Genomic DNA, 22,943 nt, shown 5'->3' on the forward strand with positions numbered 1-22,943 from the left:
GGCAAGAGAGACAACAAAACAAAACAAAAAGAGACAATAAGGAGGAAGACAACAATGGGAAAACTGTGGCAAAGGCAAAATGCAGGGATGAAAAAGAACCTGCAAAAGCAGAAAAAGAGTCAGGGGTCCCTTCGATAGCACTGCGGGCTTCTGAACAACAGCACGTGTTTATTTTCCAAATAAAGTACTGCTATCAAGCATACACAGCAAATGAATTAGTTACTCAACCAACCATAAAGCCCGGTGGAGCCCCACCAAGGACAGGAAAGTGGTACAGAAATGCTACACTACAATGACGCAAAAAACAATACTGGGTATGGGCTCCCAACAGTAAGGCCAAGCCACTGACCTACTAATAAACAAAACAACTGCCAATACTATTCTCCTTATTACCTGTTATTTTTCACAGCACAATGGAATCAAACCAAATTGGGTTCCAAGACTAATTGTTCAGTCGGATTGAATCATCATTTAGTTTTATTCCCTTTAAATACATATGTCAATTATTTTATACACTTTTTACAAATCTTTACATCCCTGCAATCAGAAACATTATATGCAATCAATAATAACTACAGTTTCAAAAACAATACAAAGCATACATTATTTCCCAACCAATCCAAGCATTCCACATTCACCCAGTCACTTTCATACTCGTAGAAAAATTGTTAACGAATTTACATAAAACAATCATCACACCATAAACAATATTTTTTTATATGTTTGTGATTTTAAACAAAAAATTGCGAATATTTTAGATCATATGGCGTATAAACTAGCGGTCTACGCGTTTCGAACTCCAAATAGGTTAGGAGTTCTCATCAGGACCTCATGACTGTGGAAAAAACAGAAAAATCTGTTTATAACCATCTCTTAATGATGAATCATTAGATGCTCCCTACAGAATGCTGCTGCCTCTTACCTCCTTCTTGAAGAGGAGTCTACACTACAATGACAGCATTTGCCTGCTTTTCGCCTTCTGTACCAGCCACTGGAAATTGTGATGAAGCACAAGGGCTAGGCCAGCAGGAAGGTTACTGGGGAGCAAGAAAAGGAGGAAGAGAGAGGGAGAAACCGCTGCATCTCAAGAAAGAGCAGGACATCCCTGCACTTGGTAACCCACTTTTATCAATATTGCCCGTATTACAAGTCTGTATTCTCACGCTCTCCTTCCTTCCTGAAGCATCTCTCAAGCCCTCACACCTTTCCGTTTACTGCCACCTGTCCCTCTTTCTTCCTGGCCCCTGGTCTCATCCAGGGGCCACGTGTGGAGCCGACTGAGCTCGCAGCAAACAGACAAGCCACTAACACACCATACCACAAAGTGTATCTGTCACGTGGGCGCCAGCCCTGTGCCCAGAGGCCAGAGCAACAAAACGTAATGTGTCATTATGTTTTAATTTATTGAAAAAAACAGGAATCCTCATCTGCCACAGACGCACAGGGCCTGAACCAACAGCAACGAGTTTCTACCCACAGTCAGAGCTTCCTCAAGGAGGGGGTACTTCCCGGTTGTGGGGAGGGTGCGTTGTTGTTGAACTGAACACTGGTCCACACGAAGTGTCCCTAGGACTGCCTTTTCATACCTTACATTTTATAACATAGACTCAAACAAAATAGTACATCCACAAATAGAGGCAGTGACATTCCTTCTCGGCGAGGTTCATGCTGTGCGACTCCCACAGAATGAGGAAGTATTTTCAATCGTAGCAGAAGCAGCACAGAAAGGTGGGACCGACAGAGTCCGGAGCAGAGTTCAACCTACAAGCCGTTTAAGTCTAGAAACGTCACTGGATAAACAAGAGAGGACATCTTTAACCACCATACGATCCCCAGATGATGCCACAAAAGCCGCAGAATGTAAAACCTGCCCACGTGTTTCTAGACCGCGTGAGCCTTTTACGTCCAGTACTATCGGTGTATTTACTTCCATAGGTACAGCCGGGACTTATTGTTCCGTTCGGTGTGACACTTCTCCTAAACTGGATTATGCTTCCTGTTCCTTGCAGGACAATGAAAGGTTCACATAGTTTTATCCTGTGCCCACACATATACCCAAGTACTGTTCGTCACGGGTACAAGATACAATAGCCCGGGCGAGTATCCGGCATGGACACGACATTCATGGAAGGCTAGAGCCGGGCCGAGTGGGTTGGTAGCTCTGTGTCCAGTTAGCTAATTGCTAAACTCCTGGCCTTGTCGTGAAATCAATTTATTTTGGGATTCGTTCCCGACATAAAATTGCACATTAGTGTTAACTTGGATTTGCACGGGGCACTTTATTGCTGGGTGAGGCAAGCAAAGCGCCGAATCTCTCGGGAGCAGTCGAGCTAGTCCGAATACCAGGCAGCCGATCACCCCAAGCCCTGTACACTCCCTCCATTATACACTTTCTAAAGCAAAAAAAGCTGCCAAATAAAGGATACCAGGGAATTACGCCACATGTGAGATATACAGAACTAAAAGTTAAGTCTCTCTGTAGCCGACTTGCATGTATCTTTCTCAAGACATGAAGCCTCAGATCAAACTCCTAGGGATGTCAGTAGCCTTTGTGCTGCTAGTTTAATTGCCTCCATTTGGGGCACAGGGCTCTTATAAATTAGTTTTTGATCAGGGAAGACAGTGGTTTTAACTGCACAGTAAAGCGCCATATTTACTCGTGCGCTTGCTTGTAGTATGCAGAACGACTAACATACACATTGCATGAAGTAGAGCTTGAAAGCCTTGTGTCTTTCCTACAGGAACTTCTTGCATAGGGTAAACTTGACTGAACATGTGATATTTGTTTCTGTATAGAAGACCGTACTAAATAAGGCTCCTGAGATAATTGAACACAAAGTGTTGTCCTGAGGTGTTAAATATGAGAAAGAAGAAGGCACCTGTCTAGTGGCTGAATTGTACAATTCAGTTTGCAGCCAGGTAACATGGCCTAGCTCCTAGCTCTCTCATGAGAAAACTATGTGATCCTACGCAAATCAATATATTTTTATGTGCCCCATTTTCGTTGCCAGATCACCTTCAAGTCATCTCAATTTAATTGAATCTTGAAGGTATTCAATTCAAGAGGAGCATTAAACAAATGTATTACTTGTATATGATTTTGACTAATTGTTTGTCAATGGTGTCAGTAAATAGGAGACTATGGGATAGAATTCTTGCACCCTTCTAGTTCATTTGCACCAATACTTATTGGAGCATGACACTTCAAGAGTGATTGTGCTCACATTCGCTATCTCCACATTATAAATCAACATAAGGTGATTAGTGGTGACCTGGACCTGCTGGTCCAAGATTCCTAGAAGTGCCAAGCATCAAGCGGTGTGTTCATCTGGCATCAAACAAAAGTGGTTACTTTCCTGTAGCACTGGTTCTGCAGCTTGGTGCCTGTTGTACATTCTCATGAAGAGCACAGGCAATAAATAGATCCACGCTGAAAAACACATTTACATTATCATGCTCGGCTTCCTTCCACGCCCTGCTCTGGGCCAGGGAGGAGGTCCTGATTGTGAATGCAAGCAGAGGTTAAGGATATCGAATCCCAGCTCAGCAGCAGTAGAGTAGGTGACGTTGCACAATCCTCTGTATCCAATGTCTGTGGGTCCTCCAGTTGTAGGTCTGAAATGAGAACCATACCGACTCTTTCCAGACCAGCACTGGTTCCTTAGCACTCTGCCCACTCCATCATCAGCACTGGTTGCATTGCACTCGATCCACTCCTTCCGGATCTGCACTGGTTCTGTTGCAATCGACCACTCCTTCCAGAGCCGAATTGGATCGTTTGCACTCTATCCACTCCCTCCAGATCTGCACCAGTTCTCATTGCACTCTATTAAATTCTTCCAGATCTGCACCGGCTTCACTGCACTCTGTCCACTCTTTCGAGACCAGCACCAGTTCTCACTGCGCTCTATCCACTCCTTCTGGATCTGCAATGATTCTGATCGCACTCTACCCACTCTTTCCGGATCTGTACCAGTTCGTATTGCACAGCCTACAATATGAGCACTTTCTACGGTTTACATTCATGTAGGGGAGAAGTGTTTATTTATTGCCCTGTATTCAAGGCCACTGGAATTATGCATCTTGGAGGCCACTATGTTTTCTGCATAATTGTGGGTTTCAGCATTTGACACAATCCATCATCTGCTGCACAATCTGCAGATTTTAACAAAAGCATGTTCTAGGTCCTTCGCAAAGGTTGACTGGTTATCTTGCTGTTGCTTATTGCGGTATATGGGTGTCAAACTGGAATAGTGTGGCAAGCAAAAAACTATGGATTTAACCCAGATCCGTGACTGGAGGTGTATGTTTGATTCAGTCAACATTCTGTCCATCATCTGTTCTTTTTGCATTTGAAACCCTGAGTGGGAAGGGTATGCCCGACATGGGTCCTGTGCTCGCTATGCTACCGGATTCAAGCTAGCCTGGCTGATGAGGGAGGAAACCACTAAGCCGGTCCCACAGTGCTTTTTTCCGGCCCAGGGAGGACCTGTCCTGGCAATTTGGGCTTCCCACGAGGAGCAGTTTCTAGACTGATTTGCCTATTGTTGGGTCCAAACTGTAATGGTGTGGTAAGCAAAGAAAAGATGGATTTAACCAAGATCTGTTACTAGGGGCTGAATGTTGAATGTGTTCAGCATTCCATCCATCATCTGTTCTTTATCCCAGGTGATGTCAAGGAAAGATCACAGGTTATCTTGAAGGCTCAGGAAACTAACTTTGACAAAGCCAATAGGGCTCAGCCAATGTCTTTCCTTGCGGTTATACAGCATTATTGTTGATGCTGTTCAGCTTGAAGGAAATATTTCAAAAGAAAAATCACAATGTAAGACTGCTGGGCCATGTAATTTTGTAAGTATGTGCAAGCTTCAAATATGCATAAGCGCCCACAAAATGATGTTGCAGTCCTGCTCTGGAAGGGCATCAACATGGTAGGGGTGGCAAAAGCACACAGGTAAGAAATAGGGACCTGGGAGTGAGGGTAGAGGAGGCAAAGGACATGAGGGAGACAGCCTGAAAACACATGCACTCTCATGAGGTGCTTCAACAAAAAGAAGTAGCTCCGAAAGCACAAGCAGTTGAAGGACACAAGTTCTTGGGCCAAATGAAGTGATGCGGACAGTCGATGAACAAAGAGAAGAAGCAAGCAAGTGTAACGAATAGGCCAAGCCAACCATTGGTATGAAATGAACGAGTACAAACGCATGGAAAGGTAACAAATTTTGCAAAGGACAGCACACGCTCTCAGGCAAGACCTAAAAATAGCTGCATCTGTCTCAACTGGGAATGCAACACAATAATTGAAAGGCGAGTATTGTTGATGTGCATGCATTCTCTTTAACTCGTCACCAGCACAGCTCAACCGTGCATCATGACGAGCTCAGCATGGAAAGGGTTAAAGATTTGTCATCTTTCGGCACAGAAAACCAGACAATACCATTGTTCAGCTGTCTCTAGATGCAAATATAGTCCTGATACAAGGAAAGCCTTGTTTGCAGCAAGATGGCTTCCTAGGATAAACATGATGTGCAGTGCTCAACAAGTTGCCAGTTCATATTCTAGCAACACCAGTTCAGCCTTCCATCCTTTTGAAGTCACTGTAGTGAGTCCTAACATTAGGTTACTAGTGATCCTTGTTATTGACGTGCTTAGAAACTGGAGATACTCGTTATGAAGCACTATACAAAAGACAGGTTATTTTTTGATGTTCACTCAAAGATGTATCCACCCAGACACACCACAGAATCCTGTCTAGCCCTAAAATCTCGGTTTCTAGTCCCGTGCTACTCACACTAAAATAAAGGCTATCAAGTGTTGGATAAAATAGGTCCACTGACAATACCCAAGACTACAATACCCATAAAGCATTAAGTTGTCACCCACAAGCCCAGTCCTGGAAAGTGACAGTAATGACACAGAGTGAGGTTTCCTCCCTGGCGGTGAACTAAGCCACAAAGCGTAAAGTAGGATGCGACCTAAACTGGGACACCTGTGGTGATTCAAGATAATCCTAAATTAGGTGTGAGTAGTTAATCTAATCAATTTTCTTCCTATACGTTCTGGTACTTGTAGTTGTACTATTATTGTAAAATTATTAAACATCCAGACACCCTGGTTGCCATAAATAAAGATGTTAATAATGCATTAGCAGCTATGGGTGCCAGCATTAACCAATTGGATTTTCATTTGATTATGACCAAAACCCACGTTAAGCCCTTCTCCAGGTTAAAAACGTATTTTTATAAACCGGGATTAGGTAAGAGTGTAAAGAATAAGAAACCTTGTGGGTGGTACAATGGGGCCAGCCGAAAATCCCGGGCTAAACTGAGTGAAGTATTAAGTGAAAGGGACCCTGATGAAGTAAGAGAGGCACAGGATTGTTACAGGAAAACACAGATTGAGGCTCAAAAGCAATGGGATCAATGCAGATGGCAGGAACTGAGACAAGCATGTGAGGCCAAAAATCCGAAATTATTTTGGGACATCTTTAAATGGGATAGGGGGGATGTCCTGATCCTCCACAGAATAACGTAGCCCAGAATCAATTGGTTGATTATTTCAAACCACAGTACGCTAGTAGTGCTGACGAAATGTTAAACAGTATATTTCCTGACATATTTTATTCTAGTGTGGTTTTCACTCCAGAGGAAGTTGATGTAGCATTGGATGCCGTTACAGAGGGTAGAGCACCAGGAATGGATTGTATCTCAGCAGATGTTTTTTTGAAAGAAAAGAAAATTTTGCACCAGTATATTGTTATCCTGTTTAATGCTATTGCACATGGAGCAGCAGTCCCTCCCTCGTGGAAAGGGGCAGAGATAATACCTGTATATAAGAAAGGAGATAAAGCTGTTGCAGGTAACTATAGGCCCATTAGCCTCATTGATTCAATGCAGAAGGTCATGGGCCGATTAGTACTGAGCAAGGTGCAGGCTTGGGTGGGGGAGTATAATATTTAGTCCCCTTTGAGGCAGGGTTTCGTCCCTCGAGTACGATAGACCAAATATTCCGTTCTATAACAATATATTGGCGGACAGTGGTCTTAGGTAAAGGGACATTATATGCTGTGTTCGTTGACCTAAATTCAGCATTTGACTTAGTCCCGGGCTGTATATTATGGCAAGTTCTTCAGGAGATGGGGATGGCTCCAGAGCTGTTGACATTGATCGTCCGCTTACATGAGGATAACTTTGCCCGGGTCATTTGGTGGTCACAGGGTGATGTGACAGAAACTTTTCCCGTTGAAAGAGGAGTACGCCAGGGATGTGTTCTGGCTCCTACTCTATTCTTGCTCTTCATCAATGGAGTTGCAGATTATCTTTCCCAGACCCGCACGGATGCGCCGTGTTGGCCGGTATTCGTATCCCTATCCTCATGTTTGCGGATGATACGTTGATCATCTCTAAAACACTGAGCAGTCTGCAGGGGGCCCTTCAGCGGTTCGAGGAATTTTGCCTCATACGTGGATTGGAAATCAACACTGCTAAGACTAAATTTATTTCCTTTAAAGAGCATAAATCTTTCAAGGGAAGAGTGTATATGAATGAACTTCCCCAGAACAGGTCAATGCCTTTTCCTATTTAGGTGTAACCCTCCAGAAGGATATGTGTTGGAAAAGGCAACTTGACCTGGCTGTCTTAAAACATCACCAGCAAGCTGGGATCCTTCTAACTACATTTAAAACCTTCCTTACCAACCCTATCAGCCCTGCATTAGAAATCTATAGCATGAAGGTATTGAGCTCGGCCCTATATGGAGCTGAGTTATGGGGGGTTGAAAATCTACAGCAACTAACTATAGCAGAGAATGCATTTCTACGTAAAATAACTGGCGTCCCACAAAGTACTCCCTTGAGGCCCCTCTTCTTGGACTTGGGAAGGAAAGCAGTAGCAGACATGGCCAATGTTCGTCCCTTATTGTTTTGGCGTAGAATATGGTGCACTGAGGAACTAATACATTATGCTCAGGGCCTCACTGATGTTATTCAAGCAGACCTCTACCATAAAATTAAGTGGCTTAAGGAGCTTCATTCTCTGTTAGTCAGATAGGATATGACTGCATTATGGGATGATTCCTCTACGGGTGTCTTTCCTTCAAAGAAGATCTTGAAGGAAAGGTATTGGGAAATGGTTTTCTCGTCAGCTTGTTGCACAGGACTTTCTTCCCATCTCACTGGGCGTTTCTTAGACTATAAGTCTTGGCCTGTACTAGAGAAGTATTGGGATTTTATTGAGAAATCGTATGATCGTAAACTCTATTTCCAGTTTAGGGTGGGTACTTTGCCAACAAAGTTATTCACCGCTAAGTGGGTTGGATCAACCAATGACAAATGCCCTATGTGCTTGGACCAACAAGAATCTGTATTCCATTTACTGTTTTTTTGCCCACTATATGTGGCTCCACGTTGTAAGTGGGTAAAGCCCATATGTAATGCTATGGGTTTTAGAAGACATATAGAGGCTTTACCAATATGAGGTACTGATTCCTCTCCGCCCATAGCCATTGCGATGGCTACATTTTTGAATTGGGCATGGTCCATTCGTTCACAGATACTGCTTTTGGGCAGATAGTGGTCAGTTCAGTGGACGACATTGCAGTGATATAATTGCCCACTTATGGGATCAGTCTTGTGCTTACAGAATTTAACTATGCTGCTAAGAGATCAATTTATTAGTTTTACCCAGCTATGGCAATGATTAATAACCTGTATAAAAACCATTGTTGTGTGTCAGTAAAGAATTTTTTTAATTTACAACCAACTAATTACTATAATTTTAATTATATAACATGACAGTTAACATGGGGATTTAATAACATTTTAATTATGTATACAAAATGATGGAATATGGATGTTCTTAAGATTGAGCTGTATACGGAATTAACTGTGATTTTCCTTTTAATGTTTGTGCTTTTATGACTTAACTGTCGAATAAAGCTTTATGAAATGAAATGAGTTGTACTGCTCACAGTGTTGAGCGAGCTCTGAAGATCCTTTGTTCCAAAAATAAAACGAGAATTAAAGGTTATGCTCAGCACCCGTCTTCTTTATTCAGCTGCTTGCGATCGAGTGACCTTCAAAGTGTCACACATGAGACATGCAAATGTCACGCGTACGCAGACAGAAACATAGAAATATCGCATATGATATGCATACAGTAAAAGCTCTAGTTTGAGATGTGTGTGATATCCCAGAGCATCGAGGGGTAGCTTTTATTCCAGCACAAGGAGAAGATGGTTTAGGAAAAATGGTTCTCTCCTTCACGGGCGGGCGGGGGAGGGGTCAGGGGGACTCATGATAGACTATAGAGAGGGTTCACCGGCTGGCGCACTATGTGTGAGGGGGAGAGTGTAGAGCCGTTCAGCGTCCTCCTGGAGAGGTGATATATTTAGCAATTGCAGGGCAGGTAGCTCAGATGGCACCCTGTAGAAATGGCCTACTTTCACAAGGGATGTCTGCTATCGGGTCAAAGGACACAGGAAGGCCTAGTCCACTAACTGAAAGGGCTTTCAAGCCAAATCCAAGAAAGAATTCACGAAATAAATATCACAAGGGCGCGGATGGTGCGTCAGGGCAAGGTTAGGGCGGCTCAATAACCAAAGCAGCTCACACACGGCACGAGTCTACTGAAAAAAATCACCAATTAATAAATAACCCAAGTGGGGTGGCGCCATAGGGCGCATAAAAGGATTGGAAGGCCATCCAGTGGGGGCTGGGGTCAGAGGGCACCGAAAAGACAAGTCCAACATTCACAGAAAGCAGGGGTCGGAGGGTACAGGAAGGACCATCCCAGAGGGATGAGTGCAGGGAAGGCAGGAAGGCCTGGGCACTAGCATAAGGAGGCGGGGGTCAGAGGGCGCAGGGGAGACTGGGCACAATTATAAGGGAGCTGAGGCCAGGGGGCGCAGGTAGCATACGGACCCACATCTCAAGGACCTAGTGGCAGATGTGCACTAAGGACTAGCGCTACAATCTAGTAACTTCGGAGGGGTTCTCACTAGAAGGGTGATGGGTTCATGACTGGGGGCAGTGGGTGGGGGGGGGGGGGGGGGCAGAGGACTCAGAAAGCACTAGCACCTTATACCAGGGGGCTGAGGTCAGAGAACGCGGGTAAAATGACTCTTACACGGGGGACAGCCCATTACTGTGTAGATGGCCTGGTCCACTGCCACACAGGAGTGGGGTCAGAGGGCTCAGTGAGGGTGGGCCGCAGGTGTGGCGTACAAGACTAGGACCCTGTTATCGCACACAGAGCCCAGACAGATACAGTCCAGGGGGGGGGGGGGGGGCGTCTGGTGATGCACGGTAACTGTATATGACAGAGGTCACACGCCTGGGGAGAGTGGGTGCCCCGCCTGCCCCCTCCACTCCCCTTCAAGGTCACTGGGTGAAACTTGCTAGCCCAAGATCAAACACCCACCGCCGGAGCCGTGGAGGGTCCATGTTCTTCATCACATGTTGTTCAGGAAAGAACCAACCACGCCCTCAGGTGCAACAACACCCCCATGGCACCTCTGTCTACGGGTCCCCACTACTGCCTGGCAAGAGTGCACTGTTTGTCATGCAGCAGTTAGAGACAACATAAAGAACTAAGAGAACAACAAAAACAGCACACCGGACGTGCTAACATATGACCAAACATACGTCTTGTTATAAAAAAAGTTGTATGGGAACATCCGGGGTCGCACCTATGACTTGCCAAATACACGGACACACACAAACACAAACTCTATCTGCGTCTCTCTCTTCACGCGCTCGGCAGCAGGCGCATGAACCCGAGCTATCTATCACACTGAAACAAAGAGCAGTGAGAGCATTCATGGGTGACGGACGGGAGTACTCTCTTCGGGCAGTACTCTCATCCCCGCGGGACCTGGGCGGTCTAGGCCTCACTCACCTCTGGGGGTCGCAGTAGCCGGGGCCCCCAGCCAAAGACGGGGCAGCACGCGTTCTCAGTCGAGACCCAGGGTGCAGAAGCAGACAAAAGAGGGAGAACCTGCTGAGCCAGAGGATCCTCGAGCCGAGTCCAGACAGGCTCGCGCCGCCCTGGGCCGGCCCCGAGCCTGCCCCCGCCCCGCCCTCAGCCTATCGCAGGGAGCCGGAGGCGGCCGTCCCCATGGCAACCGAGGAAGCGACGCGCCTCCCGGAGAGGCAACCTCCCACACATACACACCGCTCCACCCCCCGCACGCTGTCCCTGCCAGGGGTGCACCCGGCCCTCTCCTACTGTACCCCCAGCTGCGAGGGGCACTGCCCGGGCTGCACCTCCTTCTAGGGAATGCCACCGCCCCATCCTGCACCCCCACCGCGGGCCATCCTGCTGGGAGATGCGAGGCCAGGGAACAGGGAAGAAAGGAAGCACATATCCCGGAAGAGGGGGGTTGACACACAGAAGGACAAGCAAGTAAACAAGAGGGAATATGGATCGGGAAGAAGGAAAAAGAAAGAGGAAGCAAAGGAAGTAGGAGACAATAGAAGCGGGGAGTGATAGTAACAGAGGGACAAGGGAGAGAAAAGGTAGGAAAACAATAGAGGTGCGAAGAAAAGAAGGAAAACGAGAGAGGGGGAAAATGAAAAATAAACTGGAGAGAAAAGTGAGAAGTGAAGAGAGTGCATGGTGAAAAGAGAAGAAAGAGGGCAGAAAAGGGAAGCGGTGAGATGAAACAGCCAATGAAGAGAGAATGGAGGACTTAACGGGGCGAGAAAACATGGAAATAAAAGAGAGGGAAGATGAATGATAGAATAGAGTGACAATTAGTAGAAGGCAATGATAAAGACGAAAAGAGAATGAGAAGGGGCATAGGGATATACAAAGAAGAGGAGGGAGAAAGGAAAGGATTTAAAAAGGATGAAAGCGACCCTGCATGTAAATAAAAATGGTAGAAGGAAAGAAAATGATAAAAGGGGAAATAAAAAAGGCAATGAAGTGAGGAACTACTGCGAGAGAACAGACGATATGGATAACAAGAGAACGTAAAAAAAGGATGAAGGGGGCCAAAAAAGGAGATCGAGAACAACAAAGTAGATATAACTTGGAAAAAAGCCAGAACAAGATTAAAAGAACAATTGTGTGGAAGGTGTGTACCAACTAAGTAGTTACACAGTGATGCACACCCCACCTGACAATGCAACAGGCATAGGTGTAGTGGAGGGACAGAGTCAGTCGGTTAAATAACACACATTTTGCTTCTGTAATTAATACTGTCAGCAAACTTTAAGATTGAACATCAGAAGATGGCCGCTCAAGGATTTACAGAATCCCCCTTTCTCTCTTTGCTGTATTTACCCCTAATACCCTCTCATGTTGCTATGAAAATGAAGTGGCTGCCGCCTTTAGGCGCAGCATATACCTCTCGATATTCAGATATGCATGCTCCAGTTATGTTATGCTTCCATATCGCTTGTACTGATCAGCTTTGTCAAAAGCGTCGGCCTAGCTTTAGCCTTTTAGGAAACAGACTTTGCCTGACTGTTGTGATTTTCAATAGTACCTAACATATTACTATCTAACATGCAAACAACGCGGTCTCTGTCTACAGTTTTGCATCCTCAGACTGCATGACTTCTCAAAAAAGCCCCCTCTGTCTTCCCATGAAAACTGACCTTGACTTAAAACTTCAGCTTGTTGCCTTTCTTTTCCTTTCAAATCAATCTCTTCTTACTTTCCATCCTCTGCGTGCCTCCTCTCTGGGCGCCTCCTCTCCGAGCACAGCCTACTCTAATTCACACGTATGTTTGCTTATTGCCTATTATAGTATTTCTGCAAATTGCCCACACCTCATTTCAAAGGTCACAATTTCCCCTTTAAGGGTCATACATATCTCCACAGCCTAACAATAAATACCTAATCTCCTGTCGCTCATCTAATAATACTGCCAGTTATTTGCATGAATTTGCCTCCCATTAATATCACACCTAAAGCCTATTAATTGAATTTACCACATAGAAGTTGGAGAAAATTCATGGACTGGTTTCCTTAGAGCACACGACTAAGCCCAGTAGCCAACAATAACCAATGGAAAAACACTGACCTTGGGTTCCAGAGCAACGTGCTGCTGGGTGTAAAGAGCTTCAATGCCTTGTCAGCTGTAGTAAGCGCTATATAATGTAATTCCAAAACAATAAAATTCTGAACCATCACACACACACAGTGGTCAGCTGGCGATTGGTTGGGAAAATCAAAAACAAAGACTGGCAGAAACAAGTCACCCTTCTGTCATTGGCCTATGATGTGCTGTTATGTGATGTGATTCACTGTGAGTGCCAACTCTGTTACTTAATAGGATAAACTGTCCCGAAGCTGCACTGTTCAACAGTACTTCCGGTTAAAGAGCCATTCTGCCGATGCGTACACAGGGTGCAGAATGTTGATACACCAGAATCTCACCGGAAGTCGTGCATTAAAGCCACCGCACGAAGAGCAAGTATCTCCTAGTTACGCAATGCACTGTTTGTGACATAAGTCGTAAACCTGTGACACCGTACGCATCTCAGGCACGTCGCTCAGACACCATCCGGTCCACGTGTAACGACACATCATGCAAGTGAGCAGACAGGAGCCCTGGTCACTGGTCGTACGGTAGAAGTGAGGCCTGTGTGTAAGTTCTGCCTGCGCACTGCTGAGCGCCTGCTATGGGCCTCCAAGCGCGCTTTCGGTCGAAACACTCCATTTAGAGAGCGCGCGCAAGCCCTTGTGTGAAAAACACAGAAATAAAGCGTAGAGGGGACTTGGTGTCAGCATACTGCGCAGTGTAAAATAAAATACCCGTCAAAACTGCTGAACACAAAAATAGAAGAAAGGGTATCGGATTAGGAAAGCGAAATCTGCCGAAATAAGAGAAGGAAAGACAACCACGAGAGAAGAGGCCGAGACTCTTTCCAGCGATAACCTGTCCCCGTGAGATAAGAAGCGGGCCCCGGGGGAGGCGAGACAAGCAGACAACAACAATGGGCTGAAACGCGAAACCAGACATGCAGACTCCAAGGTCACTCGGCACAAAAGACTTAGAAACAGAGAAAGGCTCCTCAGCAGGGCTTCAAGTGGGCCGGGTCCAGCCGGGGCTCAGCAGCGGCAGTTCTAAAACGCAGGTGCTGAGACGGGTCCCTATTGGGCTCCTCATTTTTGTCCTCACTTTCTGCAGCAGGACCACCCTCCACTGCCTTTGATGTCACTTCAAGAGACTCGCTATAGTTCTTTCAATCTCATCATTTCAGAATGAACCATTTTAAATATTCTATACAACGAAGCCGTACTTGTTGCTTATTTCACTTACGCAACTAACAAGCACTGACGAAGCCAATAGTCCTTGTTTGTTGTAGGTGTAATGTTACTTGTATTATTTATCTGGATGCAGTGACAGAAGCAGCAAAATACCAGTCAGGCAGCACAGTATTATGCTAAGCACAGATTTTTAGTTTACGCGTTTATAAACCGCGCCCATAATTACATCGACCACGCCCCTTTGAGATACCCCCCCCAGTTTTTTCATATCACTTAAAGCCCTGCTCCTCGGTAAACAGGCACAGGCATACATAGGGTCACAACAACAGGCACAAATACCCCAGGTCTGTTTTGCTGCAAAGACGTGCATTTTGACTTCACAGTTGACATTCAAAGGACAGTGACAGGCTGCAAGCGAAAGAAACGAGAGAGAGAGAGAGAGAGAGAGTAAGTGCACAGTGAGACGCAGAGGACGAGAAAGAGATTACAAGGCTAATGTCACAAACGCAGAGCTTCATGGCTGCAACCACTGAGGCAGGACACAGACCCCCCGGGGAGGCTCGAAGCAGACTTATTATTAATAACACCAAACAACAAAAGACTTCAGGAGTGAACTTTCAGAGAGACAGGTATATTGGCTTCAAAGTCACGATTCACTAAAGACAGAAGGAGGGGGGTGGTGGGCGGTCAGACTACAAAGGTTCTCTAAGAGACGCAGAGAGGGGCGCATTCCTCTGCTAACACCCCAGACACAACGAGAACGTGTTCCAAGGCAAAAACCACAGCGCCAGAGACTGACTCCAATAGTTAAACAACAGACAAAAGGTGGGCGGATTCCAAGGTTGAAACCGCAGAGGGAGGCGGACTCGGGGCTTAAAACCTCAGAGAGGGAGGAAGGCAGACAGGCAGACACACACTCTCCAAGCATGAATGTCGATTCGGGAAAGCTGGGGGGGGGGGGAGGGGGGGGACGTCAGCCTGTGGTACCCCCCTGATCTTGCCTGGCCACTTCGGCTCTCCGGGGCTTTGATGGCAGCCCCTTGCTCTTCTAGCCTCATAACAAGGTATAAGGACTGGGCAAGGGGTCATCCCTGTGATACAAGGGGTCAAAAAAGTTATTATGTCACATCCCTGGCATTTTGGTGAATTGACACCCATGACTGTGGTTCATATCCTGGAACAAGGCGGACCAAGGCTTTCACCACAAGGCAGAGGTAGATTCCAAGACCAGAGGGAGAAATCAAACCACACAGTCTCTGGAAAAGCCTAAAAGCATAACAGTTAAAACGTGCTTTCAACTAAGGACCACACTCCAGGGGTAGCAATTGAAGAACTTTGACTCGGTACCATCCCTTCAAAGATTGAGTTCTTTTAACTCGTAGACTCTAACCACATAGTGCCCGAAGTAATCAAAAGGAGAAATAGCTCTTTAGGAAAAACTATAAATAAAACAGGAATATTTACAAGCCCATGTGACACCGGAGTGTCATTTTTTGTATTGCTTCAGTGGCGCAGTGTGCTGGCATTTATTTACAACAGTACAAAAGGGGATGGTGATGGACGGAGCATCTGAATCAATCAAACACTCACAGCCAGTCAAAAGATCTGGGTTTAATCCATCACCGATCTTTAGCCCACTCTGCCACCCCAGTTCAGACATGGCTATATGCAAATCAGTCTGACCCTGTGCCTCATGGGAACAGTCCAGCCCGAACTGCCAAGCCATGTCTTCCCTGGACCGGAAACAAGCTTCCGAGGGCCGGTTTCTGGCATTCCAGCCGTCTTCAGCCCGGCTTGCTTGAATCCAGTGGCAAAGTGAGCAAGGGACTCACGTCTGAGCATACCCTGCCACACTTATGGCGGCCAAAAGCGGTACAAAAGGGGGTGGTGATGAACGGAGCATCTGAATCATTCAAAAACTCACACCTAGTCAAAAGATCTGGGTTTAATCCATCACCGTTCTTTAGCCCACTCTGCCACCCCAGTTCAGACATGGCTATATGCAAATCAGTCTGACCCTGTGCCTCATGGGAACAGTCCAGCCCGAACTGCCAAGCCATGTCTTCCCTGGACCGGAAACAAGCTTCCGAGGACCGGTTTCTGGCATTCCAGCCGTCTTCAGACCGGCTTGCTTGAATCCAGTGGCAAAGTGAGCAAGGGACTCACGTCTGAGCATACCCTGCCACACTTATGGCGGCCAAAAGCGGTACAAAAGGGGGTGGTGATGGACGGAGCATCTGAATCAATCAAAAACTCACACCCGTCAAAAGATCTGGGTTTAATCCATCACCGTTCTTTAGCCCACTCTGCCACCCCAGTTCAGACATGGCTATATGCAAATCAGTCTGACCCTGTGCCTCGTGGGAACAGTCCAGCCCGAACTGCCAAGCCATGTCTTTCCTGGACCGGAAACAAGCTTCCGAGGACCGGTTTCTGGCATTCCAGCCGTCTTCAGCCCGGCTTGCTTGAATCCAGTGGCAAAGTGAGCAAGGGACTCACGTCTGAGCATACCCTGCCACACCTATGGCGGCCAAAAGCGGGACAAAAGGGGCAGGTGATGGACAGAGCATCTGAATCAATCAAAAACTCACACCCAGTCAAAAGATCTGGGTTTAATCCATCACCGTTCTTTAGCCCACTCTGCTACCCCAGTTCAGATATGGCTATATGCAAATAAGTCTGACCCTGTGCCTCATGGGAACAGTCCAGCCCGAACTGCCAAGCCATGTCTTCCCTGGACCGGAAACAAGCTTCCGAGGACCGGTTTCTGGCATTCCAGCCGTCTTCAGCCCGGCTTGCTTGAATCTAGTGGCAAAGTGAGCAAGGGACTCACGTCTGAGCATACCCTGCCACACTTATGGCGGCCAAAAGCGGTACAAAAGGGGCTGAAGACGGCTGGAATGCCAGAAACCGGTCCTCTGAAGCTTGTTTCTGGTCCAGGGAAGACATGGCTTGGCAGTTCGGACTGGACTGTTCCCATGAGGCACAGGGTCAGACTGATTTGCACATAGCCATGTCTGAACTGGGGTGACAGAGTGAGCTAAAGAACGGTGATGGATTAAACCCAGATCTTTTGACTGGGATTGAGTGTTTGATTGATTCAGATGCTCCGTCCATCACCACCCCCTTTTGTACCGCTTTTGGCCGCCATAAGTGTGGCAGGGTATGCTCAGACGTGAGTCCCTTGCTCACTTTGCCACTGGATTCAACCAAGCCGGGCTGAAGACGGCTGGAATGCCAGAAACCGGTCCTCGGAAGCTTGTTTCCGGTCCAGGGAAGACATGGCTTGGCAGTTCGGGCTGGACTGTTCCCATGAGGCACAGGGTCAGACTGATTTGCATATAGCCATGTCTGAACTGGGGTGGCAGAGTGGGCTAAAGAAGGGTGATGGATTAAACCCAGATATTTTGACCGGGTGTGAGTGTTTGTTTCAGATGCTCCATCCATCACCACCCCCATTTGTACCGCGGCATTTATTTACAAGGCCACACAAAGTCACCATGCATGGCTTTTCATGGCCTTGTATATATGGCCCCCTTTCATGTATTACTCTGTGTGAAAGGGGCGTTCCATGGGTGAAGCTGTGGGTGTTCCCACGCAACACCCATGGATTCTGTGGGTATCTGTGCGCCTTATAAATGTAAAAAATAAATAAATTCTGACGCATTCACAGAGTTACAAAGTATCATTAACATGGGAATGCAGCAGATTCTAATGCCTCCCCAGGAGAGGCATACAAGTGGCACAACTAGGAAAAATACCTTTATTTCTCCTCTCTTTTTACTCTGGGTGCTGCAGAAAGCAGCACATATAAAAGGAGGAAAACACCATCAATGATTGTTTTAGTGCCGCAAGGTGTTCCTTCCTGCACAATCCCCCTGGTTACATGCCAGATTTCAGCACTAAAATTTTGTCCCAACCTTTTCCTCCCTGCCTAAAACACAAACACTTCCTAGATGTTGGTGATTTCAATGTTCATTTTGAAAATTCTTTGGACCCGGGGGTCAAACATTTGGATAATGATAGGCAGATACTGCAGCTAAAACAATGGATCAAAGGGCCAACCCACATGGCTGGACACACACTAGACCTTTTGTTCTCCAACATAGAGACTATTAACGTTTCCGAAGTTACACCTCTGTCATGGATTGACCACTCCTTAATTTCCATCTCTTTCAGCCTGCCAATCAAGCCAACCCACTTTACCACACCGCCATCAATGGTAAAAAGACAATGGAATCTTATCACCCCCAATTTATTTTCTTCCTATGTCTCCCCATGTGACCCCTGCATCGCCAGAACACTCTCTGCACAGGCAGAGGCGGAACGCTTGCAAAATGAGATTATTAACTCACTGGATCGGTGTGCCCCTAAACTAGAAAGCAAATCTAGCAGGAAAACACAATCAGAGAAATGGTATTTATTAGAACTGAAACTATTAAAAAGGAGATGTAAATCTCTGGAACATAAGTGGAGACCATCCAAAGATAGCAATGATAGACAGATCTATTAGGGGGAGCTGAAAAGCTACCATAATGCCCTAAAAAGCGCAAAAAAACACTACTATGCAAAACAAATAGAAGAGAACTGTAATACATCTAAAGAACTATATAAAATAGTGAGAGAACCATGTAAACCAACTAGTATGTCCCATACTATGACTCCTACAATTGATAATTAAGAGCTAATTAAAAGCTTCACTTATGAAGTCTCCATAATCTACTCCTCCTTCAATAACCAGCCCACTGCTAACAATTCAGATTGGGAAACATTAGCACCCCACCCTAAAGCACATGCTTACTTAAGCAATCTGGCCCCTTTTTCGGAAGAACAGGTTGCAAAAGCCATGATCCAGGTTAAAGCAGGATCCCCGCTTGACCCCGGAACTCACTTTATCTTCACACAACTTGTATTGGTCTTAAGCCCGCATGTTAGCCGTATCGTCAATAAATCTCTGGATTCAGCATCATTCCCATCTATATGGAAGGAAACCGTTGTATTTCCACTGTTAAAGAAAGCATGCTTGGAAATCCATGACCCTGCGAATTACCAACTAATCTCTCAACTACCATACCTGTCTAAAGTAGTAGAGAGACTGGTCAATAAACAACTGGTCATTTTTTTAGAAACTAACAAACTTTTAGATCCCTTTAGAGCTGCCAGCATTAGAGAATGCACCTCACTTGCCGTATCAGACAACATTAGATCCTTGGTGGACCAAGGTAAAGCTGCTGCATTGATCCTTCTGGATTTAACGTCGGCTTGTGATACTGTATCTCACAACCACCTGCTGCGTATCCTACGTGAAAAAGGAATACATTCGAAAGCTCTTCAGTGGTTCACCTCTTTCCTACTAAATAGAAGACAAAAAATCCAAATGGGCCCCTTTTCTTCCAATTCAAAACCTATCAAATATGGAGTCCCGCAGGGGGCCTCCCCCAGCATTGAAAAGGGTTTCAATGCCTATGTCTCTTCCTTAGCCGTGATTAGCAGGAAATGGGGCTTTGATATATGCTCCTATGCGGATAAAATGCAGCTGCTAATTGCCTTTGAAGAAAAGCATGAGGATACCAAAAATAATTTAATTAACTGTCTCACAGAAACAGCAACCTGGATGATGGAACATTGTTTGAAATGAAATGCTGGAAAATTTGACATCCTGCTTTTCGGTGGAGCATACTTAGTTTAGGGCAACACCTGGTGGCCCTGGGCGCTCGGAGCCGCCCCAGAACCCAAGCGAGTTGCAAAAAATTTGGGCATACTCATTGATAATGCACTGACAATGCAAAATCAAGTTCAAGCGCTGTGCTGCAAAAGCTTACTACGCTGAAACTATTACAAAAGACTTTTTTCATGGATTCTCTTAAACTGTAGAAAGTCCATTACCCAGGCTTTATTTTCTAGTAGACTTGACTATGGGAATGCGCTCCATGTGGGCATGCCCGAGTATCTTTTTTCCTGGCTACAGGTGGTCCAGAATGCTGCTGCTAGACTGGTTTGTAATAAAAGCAAATACAGCTGGGAATCAGAAAGTCTGAGGGAACTGCATTACGAAAGTTTGAGGGAACTGTACGCCAAAGGACTAAGTTCAAGCTCCTGTCTTGCATACACAGAGCGCTACATTAGAGTGGTCCCCGTATTTGCAAGATAAAATAGAATTCTGTACTCCCCCACGAAACCTGAAATCTCGCCATCATGCCCTGGCCAAGATCAAACGGACCAAGAGGGTCAGAGCAGGAGGTCGATCCTTTTCTAAACTAACAGCCGTTACCTGGAACGGAACGCTCTCCTAGCGCTGTGATGTCCCTTGGGATGAATGTCACGCTTAATAAATATAAATCCAAATTACCCTTTTAGCATTGGTGTTGATTGGCTAGCGCCAGGATGCTCCTGTTGAGTGATCAAGCGCTTTGCAAATACTATATTCATTCATTCATAAACACTTACTCATATGTACCATATTTAAATCTTATGTTTACCATATGTGCTGCAATATGTGAGAAATGTCCTCCAGGTAATGTTCAAACCCCACAAAAGGATACAACCAATAACAAGCATTTGCAATGCAATAGGTCTCGAATTAGGAAAGTTTGAGCTATTGGTATTGTAAATGACAATTTTTTTATTTATGTGTTGGTTTTGAAAATAGCGAAATTATTAGCATTGTTATTTACAATACCAATAGTTTTTAACTTTCTCAAATGTGACACCTATATCATTTGTAATGCAATATGTGTTGTATTTACGTGACCTAGATGTATTGATATTACAAATAACAATGGCTTTTAATTTTTTTAAAATAATTAATACTTAAATAAAAGTTATTGTAATTTATAATGCAATAGCTTAAACTTTTGTAAGTAAGTTTTGTGACGATTATGTTCAGTGTATTTTATTGTGACGAAAATCCAAGAACAGAAGTGAAATATTAACAACTTTTTGTGACATTTGTAATAAAGCTTGAAACATTGAGAGAACATATTTGAACCAGTTGTTGTTGAATGGTTGCACAGACTGATGCTGTGGTGGCACTGAATGATGTTGTGCTGGTGACGAGTGATGTTGTGGCGTTCAGTGATGCTGTGGTAGCGCATAGTGATGTTGTGGTTGTAGGAGAGTAGGGTCTGCTTCCTATGGTCACCCCCACTTTTTGCTGTGATTCTATGGTTTTTCGACTTTAGTGTGGCTGTGGGCCTGCTAATCAGACCCACAGCCCAGCTGTTCTCTCTCTAAATTGATACCATGTACTTTAGGTACATACCAGATTGGTTATTGGGTCACTCTTGTGAGCCCCTGTATGCCCTAGCATAAGCTGAGCCTCTCTGCAGCTTTCGGAACCATCTCCTTATAGCTGTTCTATGATATATCCATACCATATACTCTTAAGTGCATTATAATCCTTGCGGTTAATGCTAACTTTGGTTTTGCTTTATCAAAACATGTCGTGTAAGGTGTAAAACACTTTGGAATACCACGCCCACGCAATTCTGGTGGTGGGCGTAGCATTCCACCCTTCTAGAGGGAAAAGGCATGTAGCTTACTGCTATACCCGGTTAAAGTTAAACAGAGCCTCAGCATCACAAAATGGATGCTGCTGCCACATACACAAGTCTGACCTCCTGTTGCTGGACGAAACTCCGGCAAGGGAGGCCTGGACAATAGGTTTCCTGTCCAGGAAGGTGCTGGCATCTCCCCAGACAGGGGTTTTGTGTATTGGGGAAGGGAGGGCTGCATTCAGTGAATGCATCTAGACACTGCCTGAAGCACGCAAGGTGCTCCACACATAGCCCGGTTCAAACCAGTTGCATGGGCACTCCAGCCCCAGCTCTGGCGTGAAACTGGACAAAGAGAAAGGGGTATAACCACCCCCTTCTCAGGTCCACCCATAGGAGGGACATAGTCAGGTTCTCCAGCCCCCTTTCTTAGTATAAGTATAGGAGCTGTGTCCCCAGGACTTTAGATTATCCTGGACGAATATTTGAAAGACATCTTGAATTTACTCTGCTTTCCTGGTTGCTCCAGGCTTGCTCCAGCTTCCCTGAAAAGGAGAAGCGCCACAGACCTTGCTGGTCTGCAATAGAGACAATCTCGACATCCTGCGTGGGTTGCGGTTGCCAAGGCTTGTTGGGTCCAATCCGGATACAGACACCGCAGTCATCTAGATCCATCGTGAGACAGCTCGAATCCAACGCCTGGTCATCGTCGATGCCTCCTGGACCTCGTGGCTGAAGAGACAAACTCACCTTCTAGCATCCGACATCGCCTGGTTCCTTCCTGGTACATTCCTGGTTACTGGCTAGTGACCCAGACTCTGTCCCCTCTGCTTTCAGGTTCTTCACATCACTGATCCACCCTTGGACCACCCGGACACTTTTCCTCTGGTCGCCTGCAGCACTTCTTTGCAGCTCCCCATAGAAAACGACGACGAAACCGACACGAAAAGACACCTATGCACCCGGCTTCCCTGGGTGAGGTAACACGAGTACTCCGGTGCTCTCGTGGGTCTTGACTCTCGAAGTGACCTAGTTTAAAAGGGTTCCATCCTAGTCCATCCGGAAGTGTCCTTAAATTGCATATTTGCAACTTCTTTGTTTACTATAGAAAGTCAATGGTAACTTGCGTCGGTGTTTCGACACTGCACGCATCTCCCGTGGGCCTCCTCCTTCCTATCCTTTGGTCGAGTAGAGTAGACCCAGCGATTCCACAGGCCCAAGGCCTGCTTTC

At 45.8% G+C, this 22,943-nt stretch overlaps 1 protein-coding gene across 3 annotated transcripts in view; it reads right to left on the reverse strand.

The window, feature by feature from the left end:
- Positions 1-22,943, reverse strand: part of LOC147701490 (MOB kinase activator 2-like) — a 163,987-nt gene that overhangs the window by 56,178 nt on the left and 84,866 nt on the right. The window contains exon 1 of one of the 3 annotated variants that reach the window (XM_086930180.1): positions 10,896-11,041. The exons of the other annotated variants lie outside the window; for them this stretch is intronic. The gene's annotated coding sequence lies outside the window, so the exon portion shown is untranslated. Of the gene's footprint in view, positions 1-10,895; positions 11,042-22,943 lie in introns of those variants that run through there. 3 annotated transcript variants of the gene reach the window in all.

The sequence above is a fragment of the Lissotriton vulgaris genome, chromosome 7, assembly GCF_964263255.1.
Source record: "Lissotriton vulgaris chromosome 7, aLisVul1.2, whole genome shotgun sequence".
NCBI classification, from domain to species: domain Eukaryota; kingdom Metazoa; phylum Chordata; class Amphibia; order Caudata; family Salamandridae; genus Lissotriton; species Lissotriton vulgaris.